The sequence below is a fragment of the Equus przewalskii genome, chromosome 13 (genome assembly GCF_037783145.1).
Source record: "Equus przewalskii isolate Varuska chromosome 13, EquPr2, whole genome shotgun sequence".
Classification (NCBI taxonomy): domain Eukaryota; kingdom Metazoa; phylum Chordata; class Mammalia; order Perissodactyla; family Equidae; genus Equus; species Equus przewalskii.
This window is the reverse complement of record NC_091843.1, coordinates 9,689,018-9,712,122: the sequence shown is the minus strand read 5'-3', so window position 1 is coordinate 9,712,122 and position 23,105 is coordinate 9,689,018. Positions and strand designations below refer to the sequence as shown.

Genomic DNA, 23,105 nt, shown 5'->3' with positions numbered 1-23,105 from the left:
GCCCTGTGGCATCTGCTCTAGTCCCCAGCTCTGGAGCTGGCCAGCTGCCCAGGCCCCCCCCCCCCCCGATGAGGCAGACTGTTGACTTCAGAGTCAGCAGTTTCAGCATATGATAGAAAGAAAAGAGTCTTCTTAGATTAGAAGTGGGGCCCCCCTTTCCAGAATGCCTTCCTCCCGCTTCCACCTGGTGAACTCCTATTTATACTTCAACGCCACGCTCAGACGCTCCCTTCCCACTCGTTCCCTCCCGTGCCCTCCTTCTGACATGGGTGTGTCCTGGGAGAACCTCTGTTTTCCTCAGTGGAGAAGTCGAGAGAAGTCTAAATTGCTTGCATAAGAAAAAAGAATGAAAAGGAAATCCAGAAACAGGAGGAGGCTGGGAAAGACTTGACTTGAGAGAAAGGGCAGAAACGGTCAAGGTGTTTTTCCAAAGTGCAGACTGTAGGAGACAAGGCCCTCTTCAGTCTCCACCACGATGCAGGTCAAAATCTACAGGCCTCAGGGGCTGGCCCCGTGGCCGAGTGGTTAAGTCTGTGCACTCCGCTGGAGGCGGCCCAGTGTTTCGTTGGTTCGAATCCTGGGCACGGACATGGCACTGCTCATCAAACCACACTGAGGCAGCGTCCCACACGCTACAACTAGAAGGACCCACAACGAAGAATATACAACTATGTTCTGGGGGGCTTTGGGGAGAAAAAGGAAAAAATAAAATCTTTAAAAAAAAAAAAAATCTACAGGCCTCATCAGTGCTTTCAGACCTGGACCCGTGTGCAATTCTGTACTGTTTCCGATGAAAACAGTGTTCCTGACGGACTGAATTTAGCAGCAAGGAACACAATATCTGACTTGAAAACGGCTTAAGCCCCGATATTTATTGTCTTACGGAGCAGGGGTCTGGGTGTGGACAATTCTAGGGCCACTGAGTCAGCAGGTCCATCACACCAAGCTCTGGGTGGCTGCTAGGACTCTGCCGTCCCGCAATAGTCACAGGCTGGCCGCATCTGCTCTGGCGTCACAGGCTCACAACCAGCCCCATCCACAGTCAGGCAGGGGAAAGGCGTGTATCTCCTGCAACTTCTCCCCTTTATACTCGGAGGAAAAATTTCTTCTCCTTGATTTCCCTCTGATCAGACTTGGAGTCTAGGCTGCTGCCCACCTGCTGGGAGCGTGGGAAAGGAAGTGTCGGGGTTGCCGGCTCCAGGGGACAGGGGTGGCTGCTGAGGGAGCTCCCTGCAGCAGGGCAGCCGAGGGGTTGCATCCTCTGGTGACAAGGCAGTGGGTGGGGAGCGAGCAGAGAGGGGCTTCTCTACGCACCCCAGCCACGAAGGTCCTTCTCAGGTCCATGCAGTTATGGCGTCTCAGGATGAGAAGGCAATGAAGGAGGCCTCCCCCTTGCTTGGATCCCTCCACTGACGGGGAGCTTGTTACCTCTGGACACCGCCCTTTCCCATCCTGTGACAGCTTAAGTGCTAGGAGGCTCCTTCCGCTGGACCCAGTGTGATTTCCTGGTAGCTTCTCCTCCTAGCCCCAGTCCTGCCTCATCCATCTTTCCTCAGCAGCCCATTCTCCACATCGGCCACCAGAGGGAACATTCTAAAACGCAGAGCTGGCCTGGATATGTCATTCTCCTTGCTAAAACCCTGCAGTGAGTCCCCAGTGCCTATAGGATAAAATCCACCTTCATGGCGTGCCATCAGAGGCTCATTACTGTCCAACTCCAGCCTCATCTGTCTTCCTTATTCTTCTCCCTCCAGCACATATATTCTTATACCCGAGGTAATAGCACACTGAAGTGCTTGTTATACCCCCAATGCTTCTATGTTTTTATTCAAGTTGTTCTATTTGCCCAGCACTCCCTTCTACTTTCTCTAGTTGGCAAACTCCTACACACCCTTCAAAGCCCAGTTCATTTGTCCCCTCTCTGGCAATAATTCTACCTGAATGAGATTATGTTACTTCCTGGGCTCCTGTCATACTGTGTATGGCTAATGCAGCACTCAGCATTATTTGGTACTTGGTGACTTTCCTAAATACTCGTGTCTACCTGAGGACTGGAAAGTTGTAAGGCAAGCACCTTTGTAGTCCTGAGCCTAAAGCAAGCCCTCAGTAAATGCTGCCTAAACCAAAGGCTCGCTTTGGGAGCCCCCTTCCCTTTCCAGGGACCAGTGAAGGACGGAGCTGGAAAAGAGTTGTCGCAGGGCTTATGTGAGACGATGTGCAGTTTCCTAGTTCATGACAAGAGACCCAGAAAATGGCAGCTGCAGCGAGGACGGCTGCCCTGCGTGGTCCTGTTCGTACTGGACCTCAGCCCTCCCTTGAACAGTCGTCTTCACAAGTCCCAAAAGGAACAGGGCCAGCCTGCCTCCTGGCGCCCGGAATTTGCTCACTGCCCTCTCGTCTTCAAGCTGAAAACACAGGGGCGGATCCGGCCGCTGGAGGGAGGGGCGGGAGGGCTGCGAGCCTGCGAGTCCCGCCCCCTGCGGGCAGACTCTCCCTCTCTCTCCCTGAACAGCTGCTGGCGAGCAGGTCAGCCTCGGCTCCGAGTTAGAGAAATGGATTCCAATTACGGGACCTGCCGACAGCGGCCTCATTTTACAGGCAATTGGGTCGTGAATCTAAGCGACCTGGAGTTTACAAGCTCGGCAGAAACCAGGCGGTCTGGCTGCTCCTCCTCCCAGGCCGAGCGCTGCCTGCAGCCTTGCGGTGCGGCATCTCCTTCCTTTGCTCGACCCACCGCTGTCTGTGGAGCAGCGAGGAATGTGCACGAATCACCCAGAATTCAGCGGTGGAAGAAATGCGCGTCTGTTTGTCTGTCATCCATCTGCTCGCTGGTCTTTTGTTCTCAAAACCAAGTATGCGACCCTGCAGGTGTGGGCTCTCCTCCCTCGCATTTGCACTGCGTCTTCTGTAGCATCTCATAAGAGTCTGGGAGACTTAGGTGGTGCTGGGAAAACAGGCAGAGGGCGGCAGTCCGTACACCTCCTGCCCACCACCAAGATCCCCGCTGTCCCAGCCCCCGGGGCCTGGGAGCCACGGCTCTGCTGTTTGGGGTCAGCGGGGCACCGAGGCTCTGCTGAAACTGGCCTCCTGGGACCTCGTGCACTGGGGCCAGGCATTCCCACTGGTTAGTCAGGTTCTCCAGAGGAAAAGAGCCAGTAGGATACACATGGAGATCTATAAGAGCAGGCTTATAAGAAATCAGCTCACGTGATGACGGAGGCCAAGAATTCCCATCATCTTGCATATCTTCAGGCTGGAGAAACAGGAAAACCGGGGGTGTAATTCGGTCAGAGTTTGAAGGCTCCAGAACTAGGAGCGTCCGTGTCTCAGGGCAGGGGAAGATAGAAGTCCCCATTCGAGAAAAGAGCGAATTCGCCCTTTCTCTGCCTTTTTGTCCTATTCAGGCCCTCAACAGACTGGATGATGCCCACCCGCACTGGTGAAGGCATCTTCCTGAGTCAGTCTACCAATACAAATGCTCATCTCTTCTAGAAATTCTCTCACAGACACACCTGGAAATAATGTTTACCAGCGATCTGAGCACCCCAGCCAGTCAAGGTGGCAGGTGAAATTAGCGTCCCCCCACCAAGCCTCTGCCAGCTGCCCTGCAGGAGCCGCATGCTCAGCACCTTGCTGGACAGATGGAGATCAGTCTCTTTTTTCTCCCGTTCCCCCCAAGCTGCCCCTGCTCCTGCCCTGCCTGTGCCCGGGATATCATAGGCCCAAGGCCCCCCAAGGGCGATCCTATCTGACAGCTGGGTTTCGTTTGGCCTCAACAGTGTTTTGTCTTCTTTTTTTTCAAATTGACCCATTTTTTTAAAAGCTAAGGTTTTCAAACAAAAATGCAGGCTGCTGGTTTCTCTTTAAAAGTAGGGCAATCTAACTGGTGGTTCTGGGCTTGTGTAGATGGAGCTGAATAGTGGGATCTTTCAATAAGGCCTGGGCTTCCAGCAGCCAACGGCCACCCTTCCCACATCCCCAAACCCTCCCTGCGCTCGTTACGTCACCTCCTGTGCCTGCAGACATTTATTTCAGGTTTCAGCCGGAAGCAGGGGGACTGGCTTTGTTTAAACAGCAAAACTGCTGAAATGTGATCCTATGTGTGAAGCATTTGGAGTGGGGCCTGGCACCTAACTGGGCCCTCGTTAAATATTTGTCGAGTGAATAATCTGATTATTAAAAAGACAGACCAGCTGGGCACACAAAATGAGAATAGTAGTTCAGAGCTGGCACTTGAGGGCTCAGTTACTTATGGAATTTCATGGCTGAGGGAGCTATGATATGAGCTTGTATCATCAGGGGAGTTCAGGTGACATGAGGACCACCTGGTGGCCTAAACCCAGAGAGATGTGGGCCAGGTCGATGCTCTGAAGCTGGCAAGTGTTCATTTTTGGAAATTAGAAGATGGCAAAGCATTACCCCAAGGGACCCCTGGATAACGTGCAGTGAGCCCCCATTCATAGGGGCCACCTAGACTTCGGGCTCTTTACCTGCATTTTGTCATTAGATCTTCACAACAACCCTGTGAGGTGGGAATTAATCTCCCCATTTCACAGATGGGAAAACAGTCTAGTGAGGGAGACAGACATTATTGAAATGGCCACACAAATAAGCATAAATGAAATAAATTCTCTCTGAAGGAAAGGAATGGGGATTTATGATACTATCAAATAGAAAAAATGGGCCTGGTCTCAGCAGTCAAGCAATGTTCTTTAAAGAGGTGACATCTGAGCTGAGACGTGAATGGTAAGTGAGCATTAAATGGGAGAAGAGCAGGCAGGAGGAAAATGTTCTCAGTGGCTCTTAATCTCAGATGCATAATTTGAACCACTTGGGGGAGCCATAGAAGAAAGCGGCATGACGTAATACTGTGCCCATCCAATTAAATCAGTGGGACCCAGGGACCCGTGTTTTTAAAAGTTTCATGGATGAACCATTGATATGGAGCAAAAGTAAGTCCAAAGCTCATACACTCACTGACGATAGCCGTTAGTGGTTATAAGGTAGAGTCATCACTATCATCGTTACCACCCCTGCCTCCTTCTGATGGCTTGGCAGTCTACCTCCAATTCCAAAGGAAGAAAGGAAACCACCTGTGTTGAGAGCTTACTGTGTGCCATGCACTCTGCTAAATGCTTCACATTATTCCATTTAACATTTACCAAAACCCTCAGAGAAGGGAATGTTATTACTATTTTACAGATGAAAAAATTGAGCTCAGAGCAGGGCACCAATTTGCCCAGAGTCTCCCAGCTCATCAAGAGCAGCTCTGGGACCCTCTCCAGGCCCATCTGGCTACAGACATCATACTCATTCCTCTGACTTCTGCATCTCCATCCATCCAGAGGTGCCTCTGCTCACTTCAGCTCTCATTCCCCAGCCTGGATGGCTTGCCTTGGGCTGCCTTCTTGGGTCTGGCCACAGAGGGGCCTCTGGATTATGCCCACCTTGAGCAGGGCAGTGCCATGCTTAAGAGCAAAGACTGAGAAACCAAATCCTCGGTCCAAATCCTGGGTTCAAATCCTGCTCTGCTGCTTGCTGGCTGTGGGACCTCAAGCTGTTGGTGGAGTTTTTTCGCATCTCAGTTTTTGTCTTCTATAGTATGGGGGTAATATTAGTCCTGCCTTCACAAGTTTGTTGTGAGAACTAAGTATATGAATATATGTATATCATTCTCTTTAGAAAAGTGCCTGAATATAGTGAGTGCTCAGTGACTGTTAATATTATCCCAGGGGCTGAAGTGAGCAGGCCCCTGGGGCTTTCCCCAGGGCCCAAATCAGGGGCATCCTGGGTGCTATCAAGCCCTCCTAGGAGGCCAGGATGGACAGTTTTAGGAGAGCCCAGAATTCTGGTTCAAGTAGGATGTGCACCACAGAAGTACAGGCAGGAAGCCACTATCTTTGCCGTCCCCAGTTGACAGGAGGAGCAACTCCAGGGACCTGGGTTGACGAGGAAGGAGAATGACCGTCATTCCATCACTCGGAGAACAAGATGGAACCCGGGCCTTGGACATAGCTCATGTGGGCGTGCTTGAGCCGGGATGGAAGTGGCCAGAGTCAGGGCTCAGAGAATTCGCCCTGGGGCCCCGGCCTGAGGCCCACACGGCCCCAGCTGTGGTCAGTACCACCAGTGACCAGCAGAGGGCGGCACAGGCCGCAGGCTGGCCAGCTCCTGCCCACCAGCCAGGCTTTTTCCCTGTGAGATTTTAGTACAAAGTCCAGCCTCTTGGGTGCAGTGTCTCTCTTCTCTTGCCTCCAGGCTGCAGGAGTCCTGGATGCTCCTCACAGGCTGGAGGTACCCACCGCCCTCCTCGCAATCCCCAAAGTCAGAGTCTCCTGGACTCTGTTAGCCTGCTGAGCAGTCTCACCACCCACAGGGAGCGAGTCCTCGAGCTCTCATTCCAGGGCGGAGGGCCCGGCACCTGCAGGTGCAGACAGCTCAACCTCAGTGTCAGCTTCCCCGCTGTAAAGTGACACTGGAAGGGGTTGTTTGCCAATCTGGCTTTTTCTGCAGGCTCGCTCTGCCGGCACTGAGCTGTGTCCTTGATGTTCTCTCCCGGGAGAAGGAAGTACAAGCCGGTGCTGAAGCCACAGGCTTGGGACAGGACCAGGCTGTGCTTAATTCTGACCAGTGGTGTGATTACAGACAAGCACTTACCTCTGTGAAATCTGAGATAAATCCCTAGCCACCCTACCCCGGGGGTGACGGGAGAATCAAATGGGAAACCTTGTGCACGGCGCTTAGGAAACTCCCGCTCTTTGGGGTCTGTCCCGGGCAACCACCGGAGGATGCTCCAAGTACCAGTACCCAATTTATTTATTTATTTATTTTTTAAGGTCGGCACCTGAGCTAACATCTGTTGCCAATCTTTTTTGTTTCTCCCCAAAGACACCCAGTACATAGTTGTATATCCCAGTTGTAGGTTCTTCTGGTTGTGGCGTGTGGGACGCCGCCTCAGCATGGCCTGATGAGCCGTGCCAGGTCGACGCCCAAGATCCAAACTGGCGAAACCCTGGGCTGCCGAAGCAGATCGCGCGAACTTAACCACTTAGCCACAGGGCCAGTCCTCAAGCACCCAATTTCTCTCACTTCCTTCCATCACCTTCCTGTCTCCAGCCCAGGGAGCCCCCACTCTCTGAGCGGCCCCAACACCCCCAGTGCCTGCAGGCTGCTGTAGGGTTGCTGCCTCAACTCAGTCAGAGCAAAGCCCTGCACCCGCCACCCCACACCCCTTCACTGGCCTAGACCTGGCCTGGTGTCAATTTTATGGAAACTGCAAACGCACTTCCAGCTACTCCCCAGGATTCTGGAAGCGGCGGGGGTGGGGGGGGCATCTGCAGGCTGCCCAGGGGATTCTGAGACCCACAGAGTAGTTAAAGAACCCCTGTTCTGGACAATGGGTTGGGAAATAGTATTCCAAAACAATTAATTGAGGCTAGCGAAGGGGACAGGAGAGCCATTATGCAAATATGTGGCCATTTGAGGCTACTCATTTCCAGGACAGAACATCGGTCCAGGTGAAGAATGCCTGCAATATCAGGCAGAGACAGGAGGTGGCGCCCACAGGGCCAATTCCTGCTCCACCCAGAGAACAGAAAGCTCTCAGCAACCACCGCAAGGGTGACAGGCCTCATGCTGGGGAACAGGGAACAGCCGCTAGGCATGAGGCCAGGACCAGGAAGTCCACCTGTCCTGCTCAGGGGTCTCAACCTAGAGGAAGCATCAGAATCTCCCTGGGAGGGCTCACTGAAACCCCGATGGCTGGGCCTCACCCCCGGACCTCCTGATGCAGCAGGTCCGCAGTGGGGCCCTGACGAGTGCCCAGGGCGGGGAGGGTGTGTGTGTGTGTGTGTGTGTGTGTGTGTGTTTCTTCTGCTTTCTGGAGTGTTTTAAGCTCAGACTTCCTGACTGGGAACCAACCTATAGGCCCCATTCTCAGCCACAGAGTCCAAGGCTAGACCAACAATAGTGACTGCTGGCCCAGCTCCTTAGGATCCACAAATCCCCTCAAGGCCATTGTCTCCAGGCCTCACAACAACCCTGCTGGGCTGGTTAAAAATGCATCTGTGTGCTTTCTGTACACCAGCCGCTGTCCTCAGAGCAAACCTGCAAACCCATGCTTGCCCATCTCAGAGAGACGAGGAAACTGCCCAAGGAAGCAGGCCGAGATTCGAACCTGGGCAGTCTGGTCTGAGAAGCAGGGCTTGGAACCCAGGGCAGGACAAGTGTCATTAGCAAGTGCAGAGAGAGGCCATGGAGTGATGAGCAGAATCGAACCCCCCTCCAAAGCTGGACTGAGTCCACGAGTCCTGAGCAGCCACTCTGGACAGGGTCCAAGGCAGGCAGATCCCACCACCACCCCCCCATGTTTTCTCTCACCTCTTGCCACTCTTTGATGGAACTGATGAAAACCCAAAATCACCCAGGTTTTTCCTCACCTCCGGCCCTTTGCACAGTCTTCAGAGCCACCCTGCCCCCTAGTGGATTCCCTGGGTGCCTCAGCCCTGTGCCATCAGCTTGTGACCAGGCCAACCTTGGGTCACTGAGAAAAGCCGTTCCCTAGAGCTGACCCTGAGGCTGATGTCCCAGCACCGCGCCATCTGGTCGTCCCTGGACTTGCTCCCTCCAAGAGGCCTCTGTGGTCCTTCCTGGCACCAGTTTCAGTGTTTCCAGAAATGCAGAGAGCCTCGTTGTTCAGGGTACAAGCTCCACCAACAGGTCCCCAGCAGGCTCAGGGGACACCACAGAATCGTGTGACTTTCCTGGTTCCTCTGGGTATTACTTGGGCCCTTTCGCCCTGCCCCCACTTGGCCAGCTTCTCCCTCCATCCCCGGGGGGCCCGTGCCCTTCTCCCTTGACTCCCTCCCCCAGCCAGCGCTGAGCTCTTCCTTCCAGCACCTTTGGTCACAGGAGACAAGACTCTTGTACTCAAATTCTTGGTCTACCTTTTGGCCTCAGACCCAGGCTGCCTCCTTGCCATTCTAGCGGGTTACTAGTCCCACCAAGCCCGTAACTGTCACATCCTTCTGAGCTCTGTCCCCGGCTGCTGGAGCTGCTTTTTCACTTGCCCAGAGCGTGAAGTACGTGGGAGCTTGTGTCCCACTCCCTCCCATCCTTCCCCAGGACCTTGGCCAGTGTTGGCAGCAGTGGGGAAGCCCAGCGCCCTGGCCTGGCGTGCGAGTGACCCTCCGGAGTCCCACAGGGTTAGGCCTGAGCGCAGCCTCACCCAGCACCTTGCCCTCCTCTTACGTGTCTTCTTCCCTGTCCTTTGCTGGTTTCTCTGGAAGCGCTCCCTTGATAAATCTCTTGCACGCAACCTCTCATCACAGGGTCTGCTTTGGGAAACTTGGTCTAAGACAAAGGGAGCGTCAGGACTGAATTTGCCTCTGGCCGGCCACGTGAGATGGCTGGAGGGCAGCAAGCCAGGCCGGTGAGGAGGTGGTTCTAACAGCTCCTGTCGTGCGGCGCCTCCTCCCACTGCCATCCCATCTCTGCAGCCTGTGCTCCTCGGCCCCCTTCCTCACCCCTGTCCACCCCCTGCCTCCGTCCCTGGGAGGAGCCTCCTGGTCCACGGACGCTCCCTGTTCCTGGAGTTGGGTGGGCAGGAGGGACCCGTGGCATTTAGCATCTCCACTGCAGGCCCAGGAACCAGCCGGAAGCCTTTAGCCTCCACCTACCCCTTCCTCTGCTCCCTGCTCCCATCCTGCCAGATGCAAATACGAAGGACATTTCGATTTCACAAATTGCAGCGTTCGTGAAGCTCGACAGGGTAACTGGCAGGCGGGGCAGCTGAGGAAGAGTGTGCAGGCTCAGCTGAGCACCAGGGCCCCAGGCTGCCGTCCAGGAAGGTCCCCTTGCCACCTGCCACTGCAGCTCATTCCTAAAATGTGTCAAGAGAGCCAGGCGTGATGGGGTGGGGGAGAGGCTGAGCTTGGCATCTGTCCCTCTGTCACTTTCCGGTGCCTCTCAAGAAGGAGACTTGATGCCTGCTGTGGCAGGAGAGGGGTGTGTGGAGTTCCAGCACTTTTCAGGGCCCTCTGAGCTAGCCTTAGGAGGGATGGTCTAACCTGAGGAACCTTCTGCCTCAGTATTTCCAGGCTGAGACCGCAGGGGCCTGGCGAACACTTAAGACTTCTGCAACCTTCTCCTTCCCCAGGCCCTGCAGCTCCTGCCCCCAGTGCAGCATGGGATGGTGTGCAGGGGTGGTTTTGCCCCTGGCAGGCAGGCAGCTTAGGAGCTCTTGAGAGCAGACAGGCCTGCAAACCTTAGAGGACTCAGAGCCCAAAGGCATGGTCCATCCCTCCCTTCCTACAACCATGGCTCTGCCTGACTGTCCACAGGTTGCCAGGGGGGCTCCAATAATTAAATAGAAAACAATGACGAGGCCCTGGAAGAAAAAGCACAGGGTACCACAGATCCCAGAGCAGGGGCTCAGTTATTTCACAGATCAGGAAACTGAGGCCCAGGGAAGGGCCCTACCTGAGGTCACACAGCAAATTAGAGGCAAAGAGGAAACAAAGCAGACTGATTCCAGGTGAGGACCTTGCCTGACACCTTCCCGTGAGACTTTGGGGGGCTTCTGGGGGCATCAGCCTGCTGAGAGGACAGATAGAGATTGTTTCAAGGAGGTCTCTGTTGTGTTCAAGTGATGAAAACTCCAACTCAAATTGGCATAAGTAACACAGAGATTTAATGGTTCACGTAATTAAAAAGTTTAGAGGTAGAGAGGACTTCAGGTACTGCTGGATCCAGAAGTCCAAGGATGTCGACAGGACTGGTTTCTCTCCATTTCTTGGCTCTGCTTTCCTGGGTGGGTTTCTTGTTCACATGATGGCTCCTGGCTGTCTCTTTCCCTCCAGATGGTTAAACTGGCCTCTCAGCTCAGCCTCACATCTTATCAGGTTCAAGTCCCAGGGGAAAAAGCAAGAGTCTTTGGCAGTAGCTCCTGAAAACATCCTGGACTTATTGCTGATCAAACAGCTTATGTCATGTGTCCACCTCAAACTAATTACTAAGGCCAGGGGAGTGAGACGCACCGATTGGCTTTGGCCTGGGCCGTGTGGCCACCCCTGCAATGGGGGTGAAGCCCCTCCACATCTGGCCAACAGATATGGGGGAAAGGAAGACACTGACATAAGACTGCTGCAGCAAGAAGGGAGGATGGATACGCGGGAGGCACACATGCACGGTTGACCCAGGGGTCTCAATGCAGAGCCTCCTTCTCTGGCTCAGAGCTGAGACCAGAGGACCCTGAGGATGGGACTCCATTCCATGACAGGTGTCTTAGAAAGGAGCTGTTTGTGAGGAGTCACTAGGAGCCAGGCTGTAGCATTGGAAGATCTACCAGGAAAGTGAATTTAAATATCTGTCATGACAAACTCAGATGTTCCGCTGCCTAAAGTAATTCCGACCAAATTTCCTTGCACAACCAATGACTTAGGGTCTTTCTCTACAAGAACATCCTTTCCTTCTTCTCCAAATGGAAAACTCCTATACATCCTCCAAAGCCCAGTACAGTGCAAAAAACACCTCTTTCTTTTTTTTTTTTTTATTCAGGAAGATTAGCCCTGAGCTAACTGCTGCCAATCCTCCTCTTTTTGCTGAGGAAGGCTGGCCCTGAGCTAACATCCATGCCCATCTTCCTCTACTTTATATGCGGGAAGCCTACCACCACATGGCTTGACAAGAGGTGCCATGTCCACACCTGGGATCCGAATCTGAGAACCCCGGGCCACCAAAACGGAAAGTGTGCCCTTAACCCCTGCGCCACGGGGCTGGCCCCTAAAGAACACCTCTTAAAGGAAGCCTTAGTAGAACTGGCCCTTTACTCCCCTGTGCTTTCTTTCATTCATCTATCCATTCGTTCATTCAACACATACTGAGTTCCCACTATGCGCCAGGCACTGGACTAGGTGATGGGGATACACAGGTGAATAACAAGACAGATGGGCAGGTGGCCTCCACCCTCATGGGCTTAAGATAGGTGGGGAAACAGATATTTATAAAACATACAAATAGGTATAAAACTGAGACTGCAGTAAGTGGCACAGGAGAGGTGCCCAGCACAATAGGAATTTGGCTGGTCAGGGAGATCAGAGAAGCTGATTGAAACTGTGGCCACTGAGATGAGAGCTTTAGGATGAGGAGAAGGTAAAAAATTGAAGAGGATGGGGGCAAAGAATGACTCATGAAGATGCCACTAGTGGAGGGAGGGTGCCCAGTGAGTAGGACCATGCAAGACCGAAGGGCCCCCAGGAGCCACTAAAGGTTTTAAGCAGTGGGGTGGGGTGACAAAATCTGCCTTGTAAGAAGGTCTCTCTGACTACACTGCAAAGAGCAGCTGCCAAAAGTGAGAAGAGGCAACAAGAGTGTGGGTGGAGCAAACACCAAGACAGACTTGGATGTTGCCTGGACCAGGTGCCTGTGGAGGTGGAGAGAGGTGGACAGAACGTGATGACGGATTAGGTGTGGGAGGGGTGTGAGAAGGAGGAGTCAAGGGTGACCTCTGAGTTGCCAGCTTGCACAACTAGGTCAATGGTGGCATCGTTCATTAAGAAAGGGAAGGCTGGAAGACGTTGGGTTGGAGATGCCTCGGGGAGAGGCAAGGGGAAACGTCAAGGAGGCAGTTGGATTATCCAGGCTGGAGCTCAGAAGAGCCTGGACTGGAGAGGGTCCTTGACGAGTCATCTGGGTGGGTGGCAATTGCAGCACTGGGAGCAGATGAGATTCCCCAGGTTGATGGTATAGAAAGACAAAAGAAGAGTATCTTGGGCCAAGCCTTGAGAATCATCAGAGTCTAATAGCCAGAGAAAGGGTGTGGGCCTTAAAAGAGGGCAGAGCAGGAATGGCCAGAGAAGTAGAAGGAAAATTGGGACTGTTGTACCATTCAGGGTCCCTGCAGAAAAGAGATGGCACACTCAATGAGTCTAATGACAGAGAGTTTAATGAAGGACTATGCATAGAGGCATGGGCAACGTTAAGGGAAACCGCAGGAGTGAGGACATACAGAGGGACCAGCAACAGAGGGAGTTGTTGGCATCCCTGGGCCTGAAGGAGCAAGGAGCAGGGAGTGTTCCTGGGGCCCAGTGAGGGTGGAGTTGTGGCCTCAGGGATGCAACCACCACCAGAACTCAGATGCACGGGGAGGGAGTTGGCAGCAAATGCTAGACCTCTCTTCCTCCCAGTCTCCAATCTACTGGTGCCTCTCTCTTCTTGACCAAACCCAGCCAGAGTCAGAGGGCAAGGCAGCCAGGGGGATGCAGACCATGGGGCCGGAGCAGGGCAGGAAAAGGCAGAGAATAGATCAGGGAGGGGAGGAAATGGAGAAAAACCAGCCCAAGTGTGGTGCCATGGAAGCCAAAGATGAGTGTTTCAAGGAGAAGGAAGTGGCCAAGAGTGTCTCATAGCTGAGAGGTCAACCAAACGAAGGCCACGTGAGTCAGTGTATTCAGCACCACAGAGCTCACCCAGGACCTTAGGAAGGCTTTACTTGGTTGAATAATGGGGGTAGAAGCCAGACTGAAATATGATATGTAATCCCTCTTGATGGTGGTATTAAAGGTATTAAAGGAAGAACATGGAGGGCCAGAGTTCAAATCATGCCGGGACCACAGATATATGGTGTGACCCTGAGCCTCACCTTGCTCCTCAGAGAAATTCACTGTACCTACCTCCAAGGGGAGCTGGCAGGACTGAATGATATGGTGACACACAAACCCTCGTTAAACTCTAAGACAATGGACAAGAGAAGAGCTTGTCCTGATAGAGCCTCTGCCCGGGATGGTACAGAGGGCCTGAGAGTCAGGCCCTGGGGTCTTGGGCATCTAGAGTGGAGTTCCTGGTACCTGTTACCCCTGCACCAGCCAGGGCCCAAGGATCCCCACTAAACCTGTCTCTCTCCAGGGTGGGAGCTCATGGGTTCTCCAGTGTGTGTGGCTATGGCTATGTGATCTATGGCTTTGGGCAGAGATGGGGCTACCTAGAAATGTGAATGGAATTTTAGCCCAAGAACATCAGGTGTCTTGGCAAAGAGCAGTGGCCATGGCAAGATCAGTGACAGCAAGATCAGGCAGACATCCATAGCTGAGGACACGTGTCTGCCAGGCTGAGGTGGAAATCTCTCAGGCGGGCAGGGCGGCTGGCCTGTGGGCATTCTCTCTGTCTCTCTCTCCCTCTCGCCCCAGTGCAATTCCCTGTGCCAGCCCAGCACCCAGCAGCTCCTCTCTGGGCCTCTGCTCTTGCTTCCCTCTCTCCACCTGCTTTCCCCTCCTCATCAGTAATCAGTTTGCGCATGTGTGACAGATATGGATTCCATTCTGCAGCCTCAGGTGTGCAAGAAATGTGACTTCCTGTACATCCCATAAGTAAACTTTAGTTTGCGCTAATGTTCCTCCAGGTACCATTCCAGGCCAGCCAGGCCTCTGCAGGGCCGAGGGCCACAGGACGTTTGCAGTGGTGGGATCAGAATGTGAAGCCCCTTTTGTTCATCTGAGGCCAATACCATGCAGCGGCCCTGTCTGAAATCTGTCTGGTTGGAAGCACAGAGAACACAGGGCTTTTGTAGTAAGCCTTTGTGACTCAGATAACAGGGCTAGCTCCAGGGAGCCAAGGACAAAGGATCCCCCGTGGGGAGAGACACCTCAGAGCCTGCGCACGCACGCGCACACACACACACTCATAATGGGACCAGGTTCCCTGCCTGTGAGCTTCCGGGGCAGGTGTGTCCACGTCCATGGGTTTGAGCGCATCTGTGCACACACTTTGCACCTCTGTGTGTGTCTGTCCCAGCCAGGGAGTCTGGTGGGAGATGGAGGCGTCCGGGAGGCAAGAGGCGTCTGCAGCCCTGAGACACCCGGCCCTGCCCCAGGAGCCGTACCCCTGGACTCATCACAGTGCTTGGTTCCTGGGAGCAAATGAGAAGCCCTTTAATGAACGAGCAAGCGCCGACCCTGTCCTCTACAGTAAGCACAGCTGCCCCTCTAGCAAGAGGAAGCAACCCATGGGTGCTGGAGCCCGGGTCCCATCCCTGAACTGCTATGAAACCCTGTCACCTGCAGGCCTGTGCAGTGGGGTGGATGCTGGAGTCACATCCGGCTTGGCCACTGACGAGCTCTGTGATGTTTGGTAAGTCCCTTTCCCTTCCGGCAGCTCCTTGTTGGGAGACAGCACTGCGGACTATGGGGCTGAGTAAGCAGGGTCCTCTCAGAGGCCACAGAGGAGGCCACATGGCTGAGAGCCTCTGTGCAGTCAGAGAGGCTGGCCAGCCGGATCTTCAGGGGCCCGCAGCCCTGCTAAGGACTCTGGCACTAACTGGACAGGCGCCCGTGGCCCAGTCCTCCCCCATTCTCAGCTGCACTGTGCTCACCGGCAAAGGGCTCTGGACCTGACCTTCTAGGACCCAGCCTGAGCCTGGGCTGCGACCCTGGGTTAACTGGAGACCGGTCCTCTCTCAGCGTGCAGGATGAGTGTCTCCAAGGATATCTCACCCCACCGGCCCTGCCGGGTCTGGCTGCAGCGTCCACACCAGGCTCTTAAGGCACTCAGGCTCTGCACTCGGAACAGTTCCCGATTCTGCCAAGTGCATCTCCACATCGCCACTTTGAGCCATTGCACGTCCTCATCAACACCTTCTGGGGTGGAGATCTCTGGGCTCTGTCAGACGACGGCATATATAGAATAATGTCAGCCCAGACATCTTTCGTAACAGAGGAGAGCCCAGAACACGGGAAAGGGGTGGAGGTAGGGACTCAATCTGTTAGAACAGGATTTCTGATGGGGTTACGCTCCAGGGGGCATAGAATCCTGTGCCTTTGTGTGCAGGAATCCCTTCTATGAAACCCAGAGAAATAGCCATTTGATCTGCTCTTGACTGCTCCCTTCCATGAGAGCTTCACTACTTTACAAGGCAGGCTCTTGAAAAGTCGAGACCAATTGAGACCAATTGGCCTCAGGTTGAGGCCAGTCCTGCCTTCTTCCCCCTTCGTGGATTGGTCCTGACCGTGGACTCTGCAGTCCCCTCTCCCATGACCCGTCTGGTTTTCAAGGCCTCACCACAGACTTGAACTATAATGTGAAACAGCAGGACTCAGTTCAGTGTGGTTTACTCTGTTGGTAAAGGAAATTTCAATCCAGAAAGAATTGTTTGGGGGAAAAGAATGAATTATTTTTGAGTGGCAACGAAACTCAGCTGCCCCTCAACTTATCCTTCTAATTCCTCTGGGTTTATAAAGGTTTACTGAGGATCAGGACCACCCTTAGGTCTGGACAAGAGTGGTGACTGCCTTGGGACCCCTGTTTGGAGGACACCCTGATCCTCCTCAAGCTGTGCCCTCCCCACAGGGAGAGGAGACAGAAAGGTCATGGGGTTGTTGCCCACCAAGCATGCACCCTTCCTTCCAGCTAGACCATGCCTTGGGTCCCAGGACCCTGCACTTCCCTGTCCAAATGGCCCTGAGACTCCTACAGGGCCTGCACAGGCCTGGTTCCTGGGTGGGTCTTCCTGAGACGAAGCTGTTTGTAGGAGCTGCAGAGGGCCTTGGACAGCAGGCTGGGGTGCCCTCATGCACGAGCAGAAGGACCCTCCTGGTATGGGTGAGAAGTGGAGGGGAGAGAGAGTGGGTCAGGCCACGGGTCCGGAGTCGGGGCGAGGGCCTGCTTTCCCTGCACAGCCACGTGCTGGGAGGAGCACCAACAAGTTTCAAACCTGCAACCTAGAGGTTAAGAAGAATATTTGTTAACATAGGAAGATAGAACACATTTTACTTAGGAAGTAATTGACTTGACTTATAGCTTTAAATATTTAGACATAAGGTAATGGGCCCCCACCTTCGTTTTCTATTGCTACTACAACAAAGCACCACAAACTTAGTGACCAAAAAACAATGCAAATGTCTTATCTTACAGTTCTGGAGGTTAGAAGCCCAAATGGGTCTCACTGGGCTAAAATCAAGGTGTCTGCAGGGCTACGTTCCTGCTGGAAACTCCAGGGTAGAATCTGCTCCCTTGTCTTTTCCAGCTCCTAGTCTGCTTGCATTCCTTGGCTCGTGGCCCCTTCCTCCCTCTTCAAAGCCAGCAACAGCCAGCCAAGTCTTTCTCACACTGCCATCTCTCTGGTTCTCTCACTTCTGCCTCCATCTTCCGCTTATGAGGTCCCTTGGGATTGCTTGGGCCCACCCAGGTAACCCAGGATAATCTCCCCATCTTGAAGTCAGCTGATTAGCAACCTTAATGCCCCTTTATCATGTAACCTAACCTATTTCAATTTCCAGGAATTAGGATGTGGGCATCTTCAGAGGCCATTATTGTGTCCACCACAGACTCCATTTGTATTCTTGTCCCACACTCTTCTGAAGTTTGGGGTACGATTTGTTGAATCCTGAAAGAATAGTATTACAGCCTGAGAATTACTTTCTTTTTTAAAAAATACGATTCTCCTCAAAGTCTGATTTCCTTTAGCCTCAGGGCTATACACCTGACACAACTTGCAGGCCCAGGCATGGGCTCCACATTTCTGATCGACATCATTATGTTGCTTTAGCTCCTGATGCAATGCCCTAAGAGCAGAGATAAAGCCCCTCCAACTCTCTCAGCCCACCCTTTGCAGAGGGAGAAGGAAACTAGGGCCACACAGAGGAGGGTACTAACCCTTACCCTCCCTACACACACTCACTGCCCAATTATTTGGAGACAGGACATAGAAAGGGCACTAGACTGGGAGTTATTGACACATGCTCACCAGTTCAGCTGACACTGATTTCACACCTACCCTTGCCAGGCCTGGTGCTTGGAGCTGGAGACAGAGGCAGTAAATACACGTGTCCCACCCTCATTGGCTGACTCTGTCACTGTGGGCAGAGGCCTTCCTCCCTGGGGGTCTCGGTTTTCTTATCAATCTCATGAGCGCCCAGATGGCCCATAGAGAGCCCCGTTATGAGAACAGGGCCCTCGCGTCTCCTATTCACTGCTGTCTCTCCCAAAGCCTTGAACATAGTAGATGTCCAGTAAATGTTTGTTGAGTGACTGAATGGCCCTTCCTGATCTGACAGTTAATGACTGTACCAGGTCAACCAGAAAAACAGAGAGCCAGCCAAGGGGACAACTGGCCGAGGTGTGTAACCATGGCCTTGAAAGAGAACATGGGGAGAGGGTGGAGGAGGAGTTCTGGGGTGGATCCCCACTGCTGCTTACAAAGCATTTGCTGGACTTTATTAATCCACACAGCCACCTATGAGCTGACAACTAGTATCATTCCCACTCCACAAATGAAGCTGAGTTACTAAGGAGAAACGTGCTTAAGACCACACAGTGAGTGAGCGCGGGAGCCGGGATTTGAACCCGAGCCCTCACTGAGGAGAGCAGCTTGCCTCCTTCCCTCACAGGCACATATATGGTCTCCCCAGATCCCACCCGGTAGCTATTAGTCTCTCCCTTCCCACTACCCCTGTCCCTTCCCGTCTCCAGAGATCTCATTGCGCCTGAATTACGGGGGCCTCAAGGCCAGGCTACGCTGCGGGGGGGTGACATGTGAAAGGGCTGTGCTGGGGTGATGCTATTCAGGTCCTTTACTCCCAACTCGGTTCCCTCCATCACTCTGCTGCCTTCCCTGAGCAAAGACAGAACCGCTTGATTTGTGCAGCTTCCAGGAAATTTGTACCAAGAGCAGGAAAATTGCCACCCACCGTCTGTTGCATTCAATCCTCCATAAGCATGCGACATGACCTAGAGACTGACAGATCAAAATGCACTGAGCAGCTCCCGCCTCCCCCGTTATTACCCTGAGCGGGAGCCAGCCCTTACAGTAAGCCCAAGCAAGTGTCCCTGCCATGCGGCTGTCCGGGTGCCTTTACTGGCAGAGGGGATGGAGAACCAGGAATTTGCTCCCCTTCTGTTTCATTTGGAGAGGCTTAGAAAACTCCGTGGCTGGAACAATCCATATCTGACAGCTGCCGCTGTGGAGCAGTGCACTGAGCACTGGGTTTGGAGTCAGTTGACTCCCCCAAGAGATATGTGAGCTTGGGCAATTACATCCTCTGAGCTCAAGTCTTGTTGCAAGTTATCTGAGCTCCAGCCTTTGACCTGACTGCCAAGAAATCGCAGCAGTTCTGAGCTGCAGCTTCCGACATCCCACCGCTCCCACTTCTATCCTAGCCCCGGTTCTAGGGAGGCAGGAGCCGCGGCACATCCAGAGCTCTGCTTCTCATCCTCAGCACTCTACCAAGGGGTCCAGCCAGGCCCTCACATCCGCCACTGGGATCCAGTGACAAGACATGTGAAGCGCTCCAGATCCTGACTGAATCGTTTCCTTTCTCTAGGTGCCCAAGGCATAATTTGTGTTCCTGCGTTAACAATGGTGTAATTTGGGTCTAGTTTTATTCTTTAGATGGCTGTGTCTCCCGTGTGATGTTTCACCCCTGAAGTCCAGGTGAAGACCCATCTTCTCAGTCGTTGGAATACTCCTCAGTGCCTAGCATAATGCCTTGCACACAGAGAAGAGACTGTGTCTGGGCTCCAATCTGGGAAAGCTTCCTACCGCAAGGGAGATGAACCCACCTCCAACTGGACTAAGGGGAAGGGAAGGGATGCGTTTATTGACTCAAACGACTGACTAGACGGGGCTTCAGGCACAGCTAGAGCAAGATGTTCAAGCCATGTCTTCAGGAACCTTTTCCTTCCCTGTGGCTGCTTTCCACTAAGTTGCTGTCACTGTCCAGAAGGCTCTCCTCTCTGTGGTAACAAGACAGTCATTAGCAGCACCCAAATTACCTCCTGTTCGTTTATCAATCCCAACAGTCGCGAGGAGGGCTGTCATTGGCCAGCTTGGGCCACGTGCCCAACAATGAACCCAGCACTGTGGCCAGGGGAATGGAATTCTGTGACTGGCCAGTTCTAGGTCATGTGCCCCTGGAGTAGGGGCTGCATTTAACCCCGTCTTAATCAAAAAAACTGAGTAGGAGAGGGGTAGTTTCTCAAAGGGAGAGTGGGAAAATATTTCTTAGCAGAAAGGGGAATAATGGACGCTCGGAATGCAACAGCAAGGTGTCTGCTCCAGTCTCTTGGTTTCAGTCAAAATAGCCACATTTGCTACCAGTTAGGTTCTCATCAAATGTCTATGAATGGCTTCCTTACTCCAGATTCCCCTGCATTTTCACTCAGGGTCTATTTTAACCTCTGAGTCCCACCCTCGTCTATGCTCAGCCCACAGGCCCCAGCTGGGAGGAGCCCCTGTAATCGCGGGAGCCTCTCCACTCCCACAGGCTGCACCTACCCCGAGTATTCCATTAAGATGTGGAGAAGTCCTCCCTCCCCGTTAGCTCGCCTCCATTTCCCACTGCCAGTCAGTTCCGTTACCCCCACCAGTGGGCATGACCCCTTGAGGAGAGAAAACAGAAACCCATCTGGCTGACAAAAGTCTCACAGAATATTTTGACATCATGAAGGCTAATAGGTAATGTAGCATCTGAGGACCAGTTCAAAGGAGGACCTTTTTAAAGATTAAGCTCCCCACACAATGAAAATAGCTCCTTTCAGTTTAGACTAACTTCTTCCCATCGCCATAACAATCGAATATCCCATGACAAGAAATTGGGATCATCCTTTCTCAGAAGGAGCAAGTCTACAAAAGTGGCATTTGTTCCTTATTCAGAACTCTATGCCCTCAAGGGTCTTGTCCTTGCTTTCTCTCGGTGGCTTCCTGCCTGATAGTCAAGCCCTGACAACAAGCGCTTATCCGCTACCTATTGCTGCTGTAACAACCGAACGTCAATCACTCAGGGGCTTAAAACAGCACACATTTACTCTCTTAGAGTTCCAGAGGTCAGAAGTCCAAAGTAGGTCTCACCAAGCTAAAAGGAAGGTTTCACCAGGGCTGGGTTCCTTCTGGAAGCTCTAAGGACCATTCCTTTGCCTTTCCCATCTCCCAAGGTTGCCTTCATTCCTTGGCTCCTGGCTGCCTTCCTCCATCTTAAAAGCCAGCACAGAATCTTCAAATCTCTTTGTGAGTCTCACTCTTCTGGTTCCTTCTTCCACATATAAAAGACACTTGTAATTGCATTGGGTCCACCTGGATAATCCAGAATAATCTCCTCATTTCACAGTCAGCTGATGAGCAGCCTTAATTCCACCGGCAACTTTAAGTCGCCCTAGCAGTGTAACATAACATATTCACAGGTTCTAGGATTAGGACACGGGTATGTCTGAGGTGGCCATCATTCCACCAGCTACAAGCACTGAAAGAATTCTAGGCGAATGTAGACTTTCTCTTCAACCCCTGGCCAGCATCAGTGAGTCAGAAGAGCAGCAGGATTACACAACTACATAATAAATTCTATCTAAAAGGAGAAAGGTGAGATGGAACTAAAACATTCTAGGACAAAAAGAAATACGGATGTTCCCCAGTGGTCCTAATTAAGAGGTAAGGGACTTAAAGGGATTTGGCGTGTCCAATCCTGGAGGACAGAGATCCTGTCCAAAGAGATAGGAAGCCAGACGCTCCATCCTTTGTGTAAGGCTCCAGGACAGCTCTCCACCTCCTCTGAGGTACTGAGATTGTCTCCTCGGACTCCCTCAGCACTTTCTCCTATCCTCGGAGGGCTGAAAACCTCCCAAATCCATCGGGACTTTGAAGGATTTATGCCATATTCGTTAGGCAATAGCCCAAAGATTCAAGTGGATGTTTGCGGGGAACTCAGGTGTGAAATTGCAGCCTTCCAGGTTCAAGTATCCAACACGAGTTTGTCATTACAAATAGGAAACAGAAGTTGTTTCTGGAAGGGTAGAATTAATGGCTGATGAAGGGAAAGGAGATGTTTGGAGGACAGCCCTGTTTTTGGAGGGCCACTGTGTTCTTCCGGTCCCACGGACTCGGATGTTGAGGGCAGAATGGTTCACGGTCGGCTTCACTCATGCGGGGTGTCAAAGTTGCTCCTACCACATCACAATCCCAAGATTTCCATTCGGAACCCTGATGTTGACTCATTCTACTCCTTGCCCGTCTTCAGCACTGCTCCCTCCCTGCACAGTTCTCCATTCTCTTGTGTAATTTATGGAGAGGACTGTCACTTCCATTAGGTTGAAGATAATTAGCATGTCTTACTCGCCTCTCTGGGCCCAGTGTCTTCCATGATGAGGCTTTCCTCATCAGTTCACTGCCATTGCTTATCCCTCCACATCACATTTGGAAACCCCCCCTCCACCTTATGAGACAGAGCCCAGCTCCCACCACCAAGCTGGGAATGCCATAGAGCCTCTGCCCCAGCTTCCCTTGCAGCTGTTGTGAGCACAATCGTCCTGGGCCCAGTCAATCAAACCCTCCTGCCCCAAGGTCTGAACTGGAAGCTGGGACTGGAAGAACCAGGAAGCACACAGGACCCATTTGTGAAGGGGTAGCAGAGGAGTCGCCACGTCTAGTTTCCAGGGGCAGCATCCAGAATTCAGCCTCAGTGATGTTGGCCACACAGGCCACCACCTCAGTGCCAGCTGCCAGGATGGGGCATCTTCAATATCATCTGGGGGTTGCTCCTGCCTCCAAGCCACCAAGTTGATTTTAGTGTCTCTCAGAGATTCATTGAGCCAACTAATGTCACTTAATCAACCCCCTTTCAACTTAGATGAGCCATGCTTAGCATTTTTTGCTTACAAATGAGACCCTGACTGAGACAGGTGGTCTTTAGTTTCCAATCAGAGTCATCCAGATTCCTCTCAGCCCAAAGCCTTTGCACATGTCATCTCTTCCACCTGGAACAGTCATCCACACCCCGTGCTTCAGGATGACTGGTAAATCCATCCAAGAGCCAGGCGTGATGGCTCTTCCTCTGTGAAGCCCTCCCAGATCACCCAAGTCTGGGCTCCCACAGCACCTCGTATACTCCTCCTGGTAGCCCTTGCCCCACTGCATTTGTCTCTTTATTTCTCTGCCTCCCCCACTACTCTGAGCTCTGTGAGGCTGGAAACTGCACCTGTTTCATTGTATAATAGTGCCTGGCCTATTAATATTGTTGAGTGAATGAACGAATGAGTGAATCAATGGCACTATCCGGAGCCAGAATAATTCCCAGTGGAGCCCCCACCTTCACTTCCTAGCAACATGGGGCATCTTAAATGTTTGGACT

The 23,105-nt window shown here is 52.7% G+C and overlaps 1 protein-coding gene across 1 annotated transcript in view; it reads left to right on the top strand.

Moving 5' to 3' along the window:
- Positions 1-23,105, top strand: part of KCNIP1 (potassium voltage-gated channel interacting protein 1) — a 344,476-nt gene that overhangs the window by 61,892 nt on the left and 259,479 nt on the right. The gene's annotated exons all lie outside the window — the stretch shown is intronic.